The sequence below is a fragment of the Scophthalmus maximus genome, chromosome 10 (assembly GCF_022379125.1).
Source record: "Scophthalmus maximus strain ysfricsl-2021 chromosome 10, ASM2237912v1, whole genome shotgun sequence".
Lineage (NCBI taxonomy): Eukaryota > Metazoa > Chordata > Actinopteri > Pleuronectiformes > Scophthalmidae > Scophthalmus > Scophthalmus maximus.
Window position 1 is genome coordinate 3712755 of NC_061524.1, and position 13275 is coordinate 3726029.

Consider the following 13275-nt stretch of genomic DNA (forward strand, 5'->3'; position numbering starts at 1 on the left):
TATGTCTCAGTTCGTCAAGCTCTGAGGGCAGGCGAAGAGCAACTCCAAAGTCGGAGGGCTGGCGAAACAGCGAGTCCAAATTTTAAAAGGAACACAAAGGAAAAAGGCACAAAACAGGAGCATGGAGCCTAAAACTGGGGAGGCTTAAACAGACAAAGACGCCAGGGAGGGAGGGGTAATTGGACATAGGTGAAACACATTAGGGGGCTGGGCAAGAGTGGAAATAACACACAAGGTGTGAAATATCAAAATAAAACTAGAAAATAATAAGCTCAAACGGAGTCACTTCAAAAGTCCAGATGGAGGAGTGACAAAGTAAATCCCCGGAGCTCGTTCAACCATCAACGTCAGGTCACCCCGTAGGTGACTGGAGCAAAAGTTATACAGCAGCAAATGAATTATGTTGCTCGTTAATGTTTGACACATACATTCAGTATCAACATATTGCCTCTGACCTCACTTGTCCTGTGTTCATCCAACGTCCTCCTCCTCCTCCTCCCCCCCTCCCCATGAGTTTAACTCTAGGTTGATCATTAGCCGGACACAGATTGAACTGAATTGAAAGCAGCGTGGCTCTGGTTAAGCGAGAAGGAGCAACTGGTCTTCGTGCTCTTTTCTCTCAAGGTCAAGGAAGTATAGTACAGTATGACCAGATGCGGATGACTCACACCTTGTGTAATACTTCACATTGAATTTGTCGGAGCTAAAGTGACTTTCAATCATTGTCATAGTATTCTAAAGGCTTATCCATTAGCTGTTGGATAGCTACCACCTGGATGAATGAGAATCTCCGCACACACGATAATCCATTGGATTCATCTTTGTGAGTTCCGTTAAAAACCATATTGACAGTCTGCTGCATGTCTACACGTGAAGAAAAAACCTCAAAAGAGCAAGTGTGGATGAATAGGTCGGCCGGCAGCGGCTTCGACTCAGGCCACAGTCATTCGGTGAGACTAATGTTTGTGTTTGAAATAAGCCATGTCGAAATCCATGTTTGGTGCAAAGTCAGCATGACCCATGAAATCACAAAGGCCACATTTATCGGAGATACGTCGAGCTGAAATGCGTTGGGGATTTTCCTGGAAGGGGTTCAACATCTTTCATTGTTAGTGGGATAAAAACGCACGCACGCACGCACGCACGCACGCACGCGCACACACACACACACACACACACACACACACACACACACACAGTAATGTGTGCATGACTACTACAGTAAAACAACTTTAGTGTTCCAACATTGAGTCATGCAGGCCCCCTGGTGGCCGCATTATTGATCTGTGTGACAGGAGCATTACTGTTAAGACTGTGCTGCTGGTGCAATCAATAGTCAATACGTAAAAAGGTAAAAACAACATAAAACAAATCAAATAAAACTATATAATCAGATTAAAGGATGAAATCAAGAGTAGTATAGTAATCCTTAGATGTAGAAGCTGTATAGCTAGTAGTAGTATTTCGTAATAGAAGTAGAAGTAGTGGTAGCAATATTAGTGGTATACGATTGGTACTAGTAAGTAACATCTTAGCAAAAGTATTAGTAGTTTCTGTAAAAAGCAGTAAGTGACAAAGATGCGTCACTGATTATGGACAGTGTGTGGTAAAGATAAGACTCATTGATCATCTAATCATCTAAACACACGATTTCTCTCATCAATTGTGTAATTTAATTTGAGTTATTAGTCTGGAGTTCCCCATCAATACCAGCATGTGTCACAAACCCCCATATATATATATATATATATATATATAAAAATAGATTTAAAAAATAATATATAAATTCATTGCATATAAAGAATATTCGATTACATTTGCACCAGATTCACAGACCTACGCATCCCTTCACTTGTACGCATTTTTCATAGTGCGCACTTTGACACCAAAGTATGCTGTTGCAATTTCTGTTTCTAAATGAAAAAGATATTCACAAAAGCTTTCTGTTTTAAAAAAAAAAAAATGGTTTCAAAGACATGAATATTTTTTGGCCTGTCTGATCTCAATAAATAAACTCTTCCACACGTAGGGGGCTCTTACTGCTAACGCCTTAGTCATCAGCCGTGATCTATAATCCACAGAGCTCCATCCATCAGTCTAAGTGAAGGGCCCCGGCACGAGTTAATAAATCCTTAATGGTATTTGGAGAAAGGCCATTTAGTGCTTCAAAAGTGATAATAGCAGCAGTAGCAGTGATAATACCATAATGAGTCGGTGCTATGTTAAGCCGTATGGGCCACACCTCATTTCATTGGCTGACGCCCTCCCAGTGGGACACCAGCTGGCCGTTAGGGGGAGTGGCCTCGAAGATGTATTGCCTGGCGCCCATATTGGCCATCAGGACCAATCAGCAGCCGGGCGGGAAATGGATGGCTCTCATTTGCTCTCATTATTATCGTAACAGAAATAATGTTCAGACGGACACAAACATTCTGCTTGCTGTCACCGCCACGAAACGCGCCCATTAGTCATGCTGGGATATAGCCTCTGTGTGTGTGTGTGTGTGTGTGTGTGTGTGTGTGTGTGTGTGTGTGTGTGTGTGTGTGTGTGTATAACGTGTAAATTCTGCTTGTTACATACACAGATGGGCTGCTTGTGCGCCAAGTGAAACTAGCAAAAGTGGATTAGCACACACAACTAACACCACAAACTTTACGTTTGGATCGTTAAGATAGAGCCATTTGTGTCTTTCAAAAATACACGACTGAGACCTTAAGCTGTTTTTTGTTTTTTTCACTTTGTTATTTGATTGACAGCTCAGAAGTGTCAGTCCACTCTCCGTTTCTATCCGGGTTGGAAATGTCATGCAGGCAGGAGGGGGAACGCCTGCAGGCCTTAATATAGTATAGGTTGTATGAGGTGTGTGTGTGTGGCCTCCAGCGTCTCTGTAAAGGCTGCTTTCCAAAATGGAAACACTGATTAGATGTGAGCACAGTTCAAATGTTAGTGCACAGTTCACACACACACACACACACACACACACACACACACACACACACACACACACACACACACACACACACACACACACACACACACACACACACACACACACACACACACACACACACACACACACACACACACACACACACACACACACACACACACACACACACACACACACACACACACACACCTGAAGAAAAATGACCTTACAACTGATACATTTCTCTTTCAACGTACAATTTTTTATAATTTCTTAGAGCTCAAACAATTTCTGACCTGCCCTTTTTATTGCACCACTGCAATCACTGCTTCTGGCCACTGCGAAACACTGGGAGACAAGTAAAGTCCAGTGGAAGTCAATTGCGACATTGATCCATTTTTAATGAAAATATATCTTCCATGTGTGTTGTGGATTTTTCTGCCAATGACCTTAAAGTTTTTTTTCAACGCATTTTAAAGTGAAACTGAATTATTATTAAATGAACATGAAAATAATTAAGACCTAAAGGCATGTAAAACCAAGTATGTAACATTTTAACCAATTGACGTCTGCTTAAGGCCTTAAGTTCAGATCAACAAATCTTTTTAAGACCCTGCGGAAAAACCGTGGGTTGGGTTTGTGTAAGGCAAGTAGTAGGGTGAATAAAAAGGCAATGAATGTTAAGTCAATGTGACGCCCACTGAAGTTAGTGGAGACACGACTGTGTGTGTGTGTGTGTGTGTGTGTGTGTGTGTGTGTGTGTGTGTGCGTGCGTGCGTGCGTGCGTGTGTGTGTGTGTTCTCCTCAGCTGCTCAGCAGGGACTGGGCGGGCCAATTGGCCGGGTCCTCCCACCAATAACAATAAAGTGGTGTGCACTCGAACACACATTGAAGCTGTCAGGCTGTGATCAGTCAAAGCTGGTCCAGACAAAAATCATCACATGGTTCGAACAATGAACTGCTGCCTTTGCATAGAGTGAGGTTGACAGAGGATGGAGGTCTGGATCAAACTGAACCGTGGTTCGGCTGGTTAGCAGTGGGAAGCCACACAACTATTTTAGATGGTTCGGACTTTCGAAACCATTTACAGGAAGTCGGGGCAGCTATCTATCATGGAAGAAGAAAAAGAGCCTCAAGAGCCCGGACATCAGACGCGCGCCTGTCTACAAACCACCCGAGGTCAAGTGTAGGGGCACGCAGTCTGAAACCAAAACTAACTGCCGATGGTTTAGACCTTGGTCCAGACTTTCAAGTGTGAAAACGTACACCGACTCTACTGCTGGTCCATGATCACTGGAGGAGCCGGGGATTAGTGGACGACATGAGCCATAAAGTTGTGGCACAGACGGTAGAGCAAGTCTTTCACTAACCAGAAGGTCGGTGGTTTCATCCCCATGCCCTAGAACGCAGTATATGATGCGGCGTTATTACTTGAGGGGGATAAACTATAAGTGGACTCCAGACTTGCTGACAAACGGCAGCCCACTATACTGTCATCGTATCTAAAGCAACAGTCAGACTCTTCACAGCTCCTACTACGCGCATATTTTAACAGGCAGAGGGCTGAAGATCGCCTAATAGGATCAGATGTGGACCGTCCAAAGGACCGCGGAGGGTGATTTGTCAATGTAGTCGTCAAGCACCGAGCGTCGAACGGGTTCATTACCATCAAATTAGTCCGAGGAATCGCGGCAAAGCCTTGAAATGATGTGGAAAGACGGCACTGATGAGATTAATGGCAAACATATTGGCCATATGCTAGCAAAGCGACAGGGTGATTTATGGCGGTGGCATTAGCCAAATGCTAGCATGTAACATTGCTATAGGATGATGAATGGACGCCCACTGCAGCTTTGATGTTGTGTGTTCGGAGCAGAAGCAGACACGTTGATCCTCATGAAATGATCACACACTAATTTCATGAGGCGGATAAGATGAAGCTTAAAAGAAAGAAAGAAAATGGGGCACGTTTCATTTCTTGTTTGAAAATGGACCAGATGTCGAAAGATCAATCCCGACCCGATGAGAGCTGAAAAACAGCAACATTTTAACCCTCAGCTCTGCCGTAAGCCGAGCGGCCGTTTGTGGAGGAAATAGAAGTAAAATCGGTCCCGTCTAGTTCTTCACAGTCCAGAGGGTTTCACTGCTGTCGAGGGGGGAGGGGGGGGGGGGTGAAACGTTAACAAAGGATCTCTGCTGCCCCGGGCCTCGTACATCTGCCACCAAGATGGATCCAGTGAAGGCGAGGAGAGAGGGGATGGGGGGTAGGCAGCAGTGACAAAGGAGGGAGAGGCGATTCACCGGTGGATGGAGATGAAGGGCAAATGTTGCTACTGGACGGGAGAACAGGAAACGGAAAAGAGATTTCAAACAAAAAAAAACACATTTTATACTCTCTCCGCCGGCTCCCGGTTCGATTCAGGGTGGATTTTAAAATTTTCATGTTTTATTTTCAATGCCATTAATGGTCTGGCTCCAGATTTCAACTCCCCACAAATACAGCAGGGCGTTGGGGTCTTTACGGTCGACTCTTTTCAGAAGTCCAGAGGTCGAGCTGTAAACAGTGGGGTGATCGTGCCGTTCCCCTTAATGCTCCAAAGCTCTGGAACAAATTACCTTCTGACTTTTTTAAATCAAACCTTAGACGTATTTATTTAGAACGGCTACTTGACATACCTTTGTCTGATTTTACTGTATGATATATTCTAGTTCATGTTATTTCTTGATGTGAAGCACTTTTGGATGCGTGGTGGTTCCTGTAAAGCGCTATAGGAATAAATGTTGATTGATTTGATTTTATGGATGCACTTTTATGACATTTTTTTATGACTTCAATGCCGATTTATTAAACTCACCCAAGTCTTGGAAGTGTGCCACAGTCAGCCGCAGCAACATTGTGCTGAAATAAAACAGAACGTCTGTATGAATGCAATTCTGATAACTTTTTTTAAAAATCCTATCAGGTCTAAGGGGGAAGATTAAGTTTTAAGTTTCCGCGCCGTTAAAAAATGCTTTGGTTCAAATTGGCAAAGTTTAGGTTTGCTGCTGCGAATAGTGCGCACGGTAATTATAGTTGAGCTCGTGGTGAAAATAACGGGAGCAGTGGGAGGGTAATAGCCCTCGTTCGGTTTCCCAGCCAGTGCTTGACATACTTCACCTCACAGGCACACAGGCGAGAAATTAAGAGCGAGGAGATGCTGGTATGTCCTGCTAATGTCACAGGCCAAGAGGTTACTGAAGACAAAAATGCACGTGGCCCTTTGCACACACAGCGCTAGTACATATATTGTTGCAACAATGCTTTTGGGGAGCTTTGTTTTTCCTGATGAAAGCATGCAGACGCACAGACACACACACATACAATCGAGTGGCCACCAGAAAGCAGCACTCTTGAAGGTGAGTGCGAGCCAGTTAGCAAGAGAGGATGTCATCAGTGTAATGGTCAGTTGTTGTGACACTCCGCCCCATTGGCTTCCGCGGTCAGATTCAATTTCAGCCCGTGTGGCCGCGGGGCCGCTCCGCCATTAGCCGACGGCTACATCTTGCTGTAGACTTTGGGGGTCTGGCCAAATTTTAAGGCCAATTGACTTTTAATATGAATCACGCTGGGATGCCAAGGACTCATCCCATCGCAGGAAATTAACACCCTGGAGCACACACACACACACTCTTACAAATGGGCATATGCGATGCACACACACATACACACACACTGACAAACAGTTATCGAGGGCTCGACTGAGTGCTGTGATTGTTTTCCCTGCAACTAGACAAGCGTCATGCTGGGCGGCCGATGACACTTGTGGTGCAGTGTACAGTCAAGTCAGACCTTTCCCATTTACGGCTGTCAGCCCTGCACACCGCACACCTCTCGCCTCTGGCTGCAGCCTCCTGCTCTCTTGTTTTTTAATGGCCCCCCCGCCAATTTTCCTCCTCATCACTATAATTAACTCATTGATACTCATTCCTTTTCAGGGGGGGGGGGGGGGGTTGCTCACTTCTTCATCTCACAAGCCAGATCTCGTTCTCGCTTATTCACACCAAAACCACCAATCGCAACCAATAATCTGGAATATAAATATGCCCTTAGACCCCAGGAAGAAGTGGAACAACGTGTGATGCTGTCCTATGAATTAAGTGCTTAAGGTCAACCAAACCTGTGGCATTAACCTGCAGAGGAAGGACACAGCGGACAGACATGAACTCTCAGGACCCGATTCACAATGTGTCGAACGCAGCAGGAGATTGTCCCAAGTCGGCCACGTTCCCAACAGCAGTATGAATCTCTGGAGCACTCTGTCGCATCTGTGTAGAGCAGCAGGAGGTTCTGGTTAGTCCACTGAGGAAAAGTTGTTGTTTACAGTCATCATTCTACCGCTGTAATCTCACATGGGCCCACTCGGACATTCTCCGGTGATTACACTGGGCCTGGCAGGAGAAACTCTGGATAATGTCCGGAACAACATCTGCAGACATTTGCATTCTCAAACACGGCCCCTCCGGAGAAGTTCAGGACGATGTCCGAACTTCAGTGCACGTGTATAATGAGCTACAATAGGCATGGTGGGGAGTGTGGCTGGAGTGTCTGCTGTCAGGCACGGAAAGGGAAGCATTTGGAAATTCCTTTTTGTAGCAGTTTTATGGCAGGATTAGCAAAAGGAAAAGAGAGATCAAATCATCCAACATTAAATTGGATCCCAAGATGAACATTGATGCAAAGTGTAAATGGTTTGTGTTAAAACGTGTTTGCGAGTGTGCTCGCAAGTTCATGTACTCCGCCTCCTTGCCCCGATAGGGCTGCGTGCCCACCCCCCTACACACCCCCACGTGTGTTACTGGCGTGTGAAACTTGTGTGCGTGTCCTTTGTGTGTGGCCCTTCTCCCAGTTTCCTCACGTTCCCATGTTGGCGCTGAGAGGCGGAGCTGCACGCGGGCCAGGAGTGGTCACTGGGCATGCACGGGAATCTCCGGCCAACGAGACTTTTAATGCCAGGCTCGTAAAACTGAAGTATGCAGAGATATGTTTGGACGTGAACGAGGCCAGAATGTTCGGACAAAACCAAATGGCCCCTGGGGGGCTAATGTGATGACAAAGCACTTGGCTTTTTTGACTCCCAGCCCTTGTGAGTGAAAGACGTTTGGGTCATGTGTTGTTGGACTTAATTGACTGTAATGATGCTTTATTCTCGGTGACAGCAGGTGCACGGTGGTAAATATACTTGTAATGGCATGTGAACGGGTGATTAGACAAGCTTTGACCTACAGCCCGTGTGTATGATACAAACATCAACAAAGACAATTCAATTTTATTTTCGAATTTACCTAACCTACAAAATGCGAAGTTTACCCTCTACCATACCTAAACACTGAAACTCCCTCTTCTTCCTCAGACATTTAGCTCACATGTACAGAACTCTTCATTTTATTTTCCAACCTCTCTCTTTGCCTTTGAGCATTAAGCTGCGCCATCAATGCCAAAATCCTGCACCTGTTCCAGGGACACAAGATGGATAAACTTTCCCTGCTTGCAGCGCCTCAAGCTTGCCAGAGGCAGGGATCATTGTGGCGATTGTAACGTGACAGGATCTACATGGTATGCACAAAGGGTTAACACATGCGCCAGGTGTCAGATCATATTCAAAATCTAAATGTCAACTGCTGAACACACAATTGCTTGTGAAACAAACAAAAAAAGACTGCCGTGTACTTTTTTAGACTTTGCTGATGGTGTACAAAAACTACACTAATGGGAAAATGGTGTGAACCATTGGAAGTCAGGATATGGGACCCAGTGTAGTTTTTTTTTGCAGATTTCACATTTCAGACAGACTTTCCTGCTGCAGTGACAAACCGAATTTTGAGGGTTAATATTGAAAAGTAAGGGAATGTCGAAAACATTTCAACATGTGACCAATACCTGTGTTTCTGGTTGTGGATACATTGATATTGACTTGTCACAGAAGAAAAACATAAGCAGAACAGGCTAGGTAGCCATCATTACAAAACTGCTTACATTCAAAACTGGTTCCTGTAGCACAAAGACCCAATGCCCTAAGGTCATTCCCCGAAACACTTATAACTCTCCCATAAACACCTACTTCCCCCTTTTCCACACATTCTATCAACCTAAGCCATTACAAGATTACTCCCAAGGTCCATACTTTCAAAAGGGATGGAAGTCTTGCCGTTATTGTGATACCCGTTTTGTTGCGGTGCATATGTATCCCAATGTCGTTTTCACTGTAGCACAGTGCTGGATGACCATAGGTCAGTAATGGTCACGTTGCATTTTAGCAGGACTGAGAGGTCAACCTGTATTTGTGGTGGGCAGAGACTCTGGCCAGCTGAGCAGCAGACTGAAGGAAATGTCTTCCAAGGAACTGACAGCATCATCATTTCCTACATTGATAAGATCCTGACTTCTGCAGAGAACCTTTGGGCTGGATGCCATGGCTGAACCACAGGCGTGCAACCTAACAAAATGGTGCAAAAGGTTGGAGCTACCCGCCCGCCACCGCAATGGAACCATAATTCAGTTCAGCAAAGCATGAAACGTCACCCCATTCAAAGTGGATGAGAAGCGTCTCCGTTGAAGCCTCGTGTGAGTCCCCTGTAAGCGCTGTGGGGCCCAGGGACCCTAGTGGTCAGCTCATGCATTAAATGCCAGGAGTCCCTTACACTGTGAGAGCTGAGGGGTCCGGGGGGTTCACACACCATCTAAGTACACAGGGCTCTGGCTTTCAACTTCCTTCGGAAGTCTTGTGCCAATACCACACACGGTCTAAGGCTAGTAGGTCTGCTAGCAGACCTAGGCCCCACTGGCAATATCCATAATCCAGCCTAGGTTGCATATGTTGCTTAAGGGCAAAGTTTGACTCGGCACCCAGCAGTTATGTTGATGAGGTTTATACCTATGAAGATTTTTGAGAAAATTATGAGTTGTGTCGGAAATTTTGTCTAAGCAGAAAGACCATTAGATCCGTGCCCCCTGTGTGTTTTCATACCGTCACCTCTGATGTCCATCACGAGTCCCACAATCATACAGGACAGGTGGAGAACCATTGACAAGTTGGTGACAGGTTTTGTAACTTCAGATGCACTTGTCACCAGCAGACATGCTTATATAATATATGCAGCATATAAAAGGTGGATGATACCAGATTAAGTTTCCTGAAAAACACACACACACACACACACACACACACACACACACACACACACACACACACACACACACACACACACACACACACACACAGGCCTCCCACCGTCCGTGAGCTCATGTTACCATCAGCCATTGAGCTCCGCTGCCTTTGACTGTTAAATCAGGGGCTATAGTTACATACAAGCTCCTTTATCAGTGGATCTATGTGACCATACACAGGAAACTAGACAGACAGAGGAGCGACGAAGCAGCTTGTGTGTATTTATGAAGTCATGGCATAACTTCATTTGGTCCGTCTCAAAGCCTGCCCAGCATCGAACACATTGAAAATGAGAACTAACTGCTCACTTGGCAATGATATCACGAAGGAGTCGTTATTACAATAACCCTACGTTCCGAACTTTTTGAAGCAGTATCATATGTGACAGTGTCTCCAAGCCCACTTGATTTAATACCAACAAAGTTTTTCACTAAAAGTAACGTAATCTGTAGGGCACCCTACGTATACTTTCATCTTATTACGTTAACAGCTGCCGGACGATGAACTACGACCAAGCAACGCGATCACATCACTCTTATTAGAAGCCTCTTTGCACAAGGCTCCCAGGATGTTTTAGGAAAAAGATTTTAAGATCTAACGGATTACTTTTAAGGCTCTTCATGGCCTGTCTTTTCTGGCTTCATCTCTGAACTTTTAGTACCCTTTGCACTGGTACCTGGAGATCCTCAGGCAAAGCTAATTTTGTTCGATGGAACTGGTTGAAAACTTAAGGGGACAGAGTGTTTGGAATGATCTTCCAGAGGGAATCAGGTCGGCATGATTCCCTTTTTAAGACAAACATACTTTTAATGGAGAGCCAATGCGCACAATTCCTTCACGAGTGCTGCTACACGTCTGGCTCCCTGTAGACCCTTTGCCGTGGGGAGTACCGTTAAAATTAGTTAGTACCATGACGATACACTCCACATTCCATATTTCTCTGCTTAAACCCATCTCTGACAGTGACTGTTCCCCCATCTGCCTTTCCCTGCCTCCCGCCTTGCTCACCGTTGACCATTCTGCCTTCATGGTCCGAGGACTCCCGGGATCTTTGCCAACTGCGCAGATTGGCAGAATGCGGTACCTCGTCAACTGGGAGGGATGTCTGGCCCAGGGGGGAGATCGTGGGTGTCCCAGTCATTCATTCTATAGATTGTAGGCTGGTCACAGACTTTCATTGTGCCTCTTTTGATAAACCCAGTGGTTCATCTCGGAGATCCCCATCAGAGGGGGAGTACTGTTTTGCAAAAATTTCCGGAAAATGAAAAAGTGAGCATGCTTCAGGAAAATCTCCATCGAATTCACAGCGAGCGAGAGACACTGCTTTCCGCCACAGAATGTTCTGGAAATGTTCCTGTTGGTGTGAACGCGTCTGACTCAATCTCGTGCTGCGTTTCGTCATGTGTGAACGGCAAACTCCAACTGTCAGGTTGTAAGTTGCACTTCAAGGCATTTCAAGGAATAGGACTGTACATTCCACGCAGCTACATTTCAGAGAAAAATATGATCCCTGTGCATTTATTTGACCGCTTTAGTTACTGCATTTACAAAAACTTTGAAGGAATGTGAAGGAAGAGCTTATAAAAATATATAGATTCGTTATTCTGTTGATTGAAATAGACATCATTATGTGATACATTCGCAAAATTAATCAATTGTAAAATTTCATAACTATTTTGATTGTAAAAAATTGTTCCCACTTCCTAATTCTGAGCTTTGACACTCCCCCCCCCAGTGATGTTACAGTGACAGTGATGTTTCACACTTTTCTTAAGTTTAACCAAAAAAAAAACAACAGCTAATAAATAATTTGAGCTACTATTCCTTTAAAAATCAATAACGTATATTTTTCACAGTAGTTATTGTGAAAGAAAACAACACACGCAGCCAAATGAGCCGCTGTCATGGTGTCAGTTCGACCCCTCCCCCCCAGTGCACAGTGCACCAGACAACGGGCTCCCTCTCTCGTGGCCCGCAGAACCCAGTGCATGTTATTGAACAAAGAATCTGTGAAATATTTCAAATTGGCAGTTATGATATTACTAATATAGTAAACCACCATCACTGCTTATCAGTGTATGTAAGTACATCTGTCTGTAGCTGAATTCTGATGGGGGGCGGGGGGGGACTGCTGTGAATTCAACAATCCCAAAAGAGACCGGAGGGAATGATACAGTAAACATACCAGGGGGTCTTTTGTCTTTTTAGTACACGACACTCTCAACAATGGACGTGTTCCGACTGATACAGACACCAGTCAAAATCACTACACACACGTCATGCACGTCTTGGTGCATGTCTGCACTCGACACAAATGTGCATGTGTGCACTGCAACCCGACCACTCCAAGTACTGAAAAACACACACACACACACACACACACACACACACACACACACACACACACACACACACACACACACACACACACACACACACACACACACACACACACACACACACACACACACACACACACACACACACACACACACACACACACACACACACACACACACACACACACACACGTCGCCCCCACTTCTGTGGAATAACTTAGGACAAATTTGTACTGCCTGTACATGTTTGGCACGTATCCATGTGGGCATGTGTCTGTCTGTGTGTGTGTGTGTGTGTGTGTGTGTGTGTGTCTGTGTGTTTGTGTGTGTGTGTGTGTGTGTGTGCGTGTGTGTGTGTGTGTGTGTGTGTGTGTGTGTGTGTGTGTGTGTGTGTGTGTGTGTGTGTGTGTGTGTGTGTGTCTCAGATTGCTCCGAGGTTTATTCCCATGCCAAGGCAGCAGAAAATTGACTTGTTTCTTGGTGGCAGGCTGTTGACACACTACTGAGAGAGAGAGAGAGAGAGAGGAAAGAGAGAAAGAAAAGAATCGAGGCGCTCAGTCAGAGCACAGAACGACTAATGGAGCGCAGGTAAAGAGAGAGAGAGAGAGGTTCAGTGAGTGATGGAGTGTGATTGAGAGAGAGAGAGAGAGAGAGAGAGAGAGTGATGTAATCAGCAGTGTGGGAAATAGCTGAGAGTAAAATAGCCTCGCTGACATTTATATAAGAGGATATTGATGACGTGAAGCCTCCTCTCTGATAGAGCTGCTCTTTCAGTCAGAGAAAGAGACACCCTGGTCCTGTG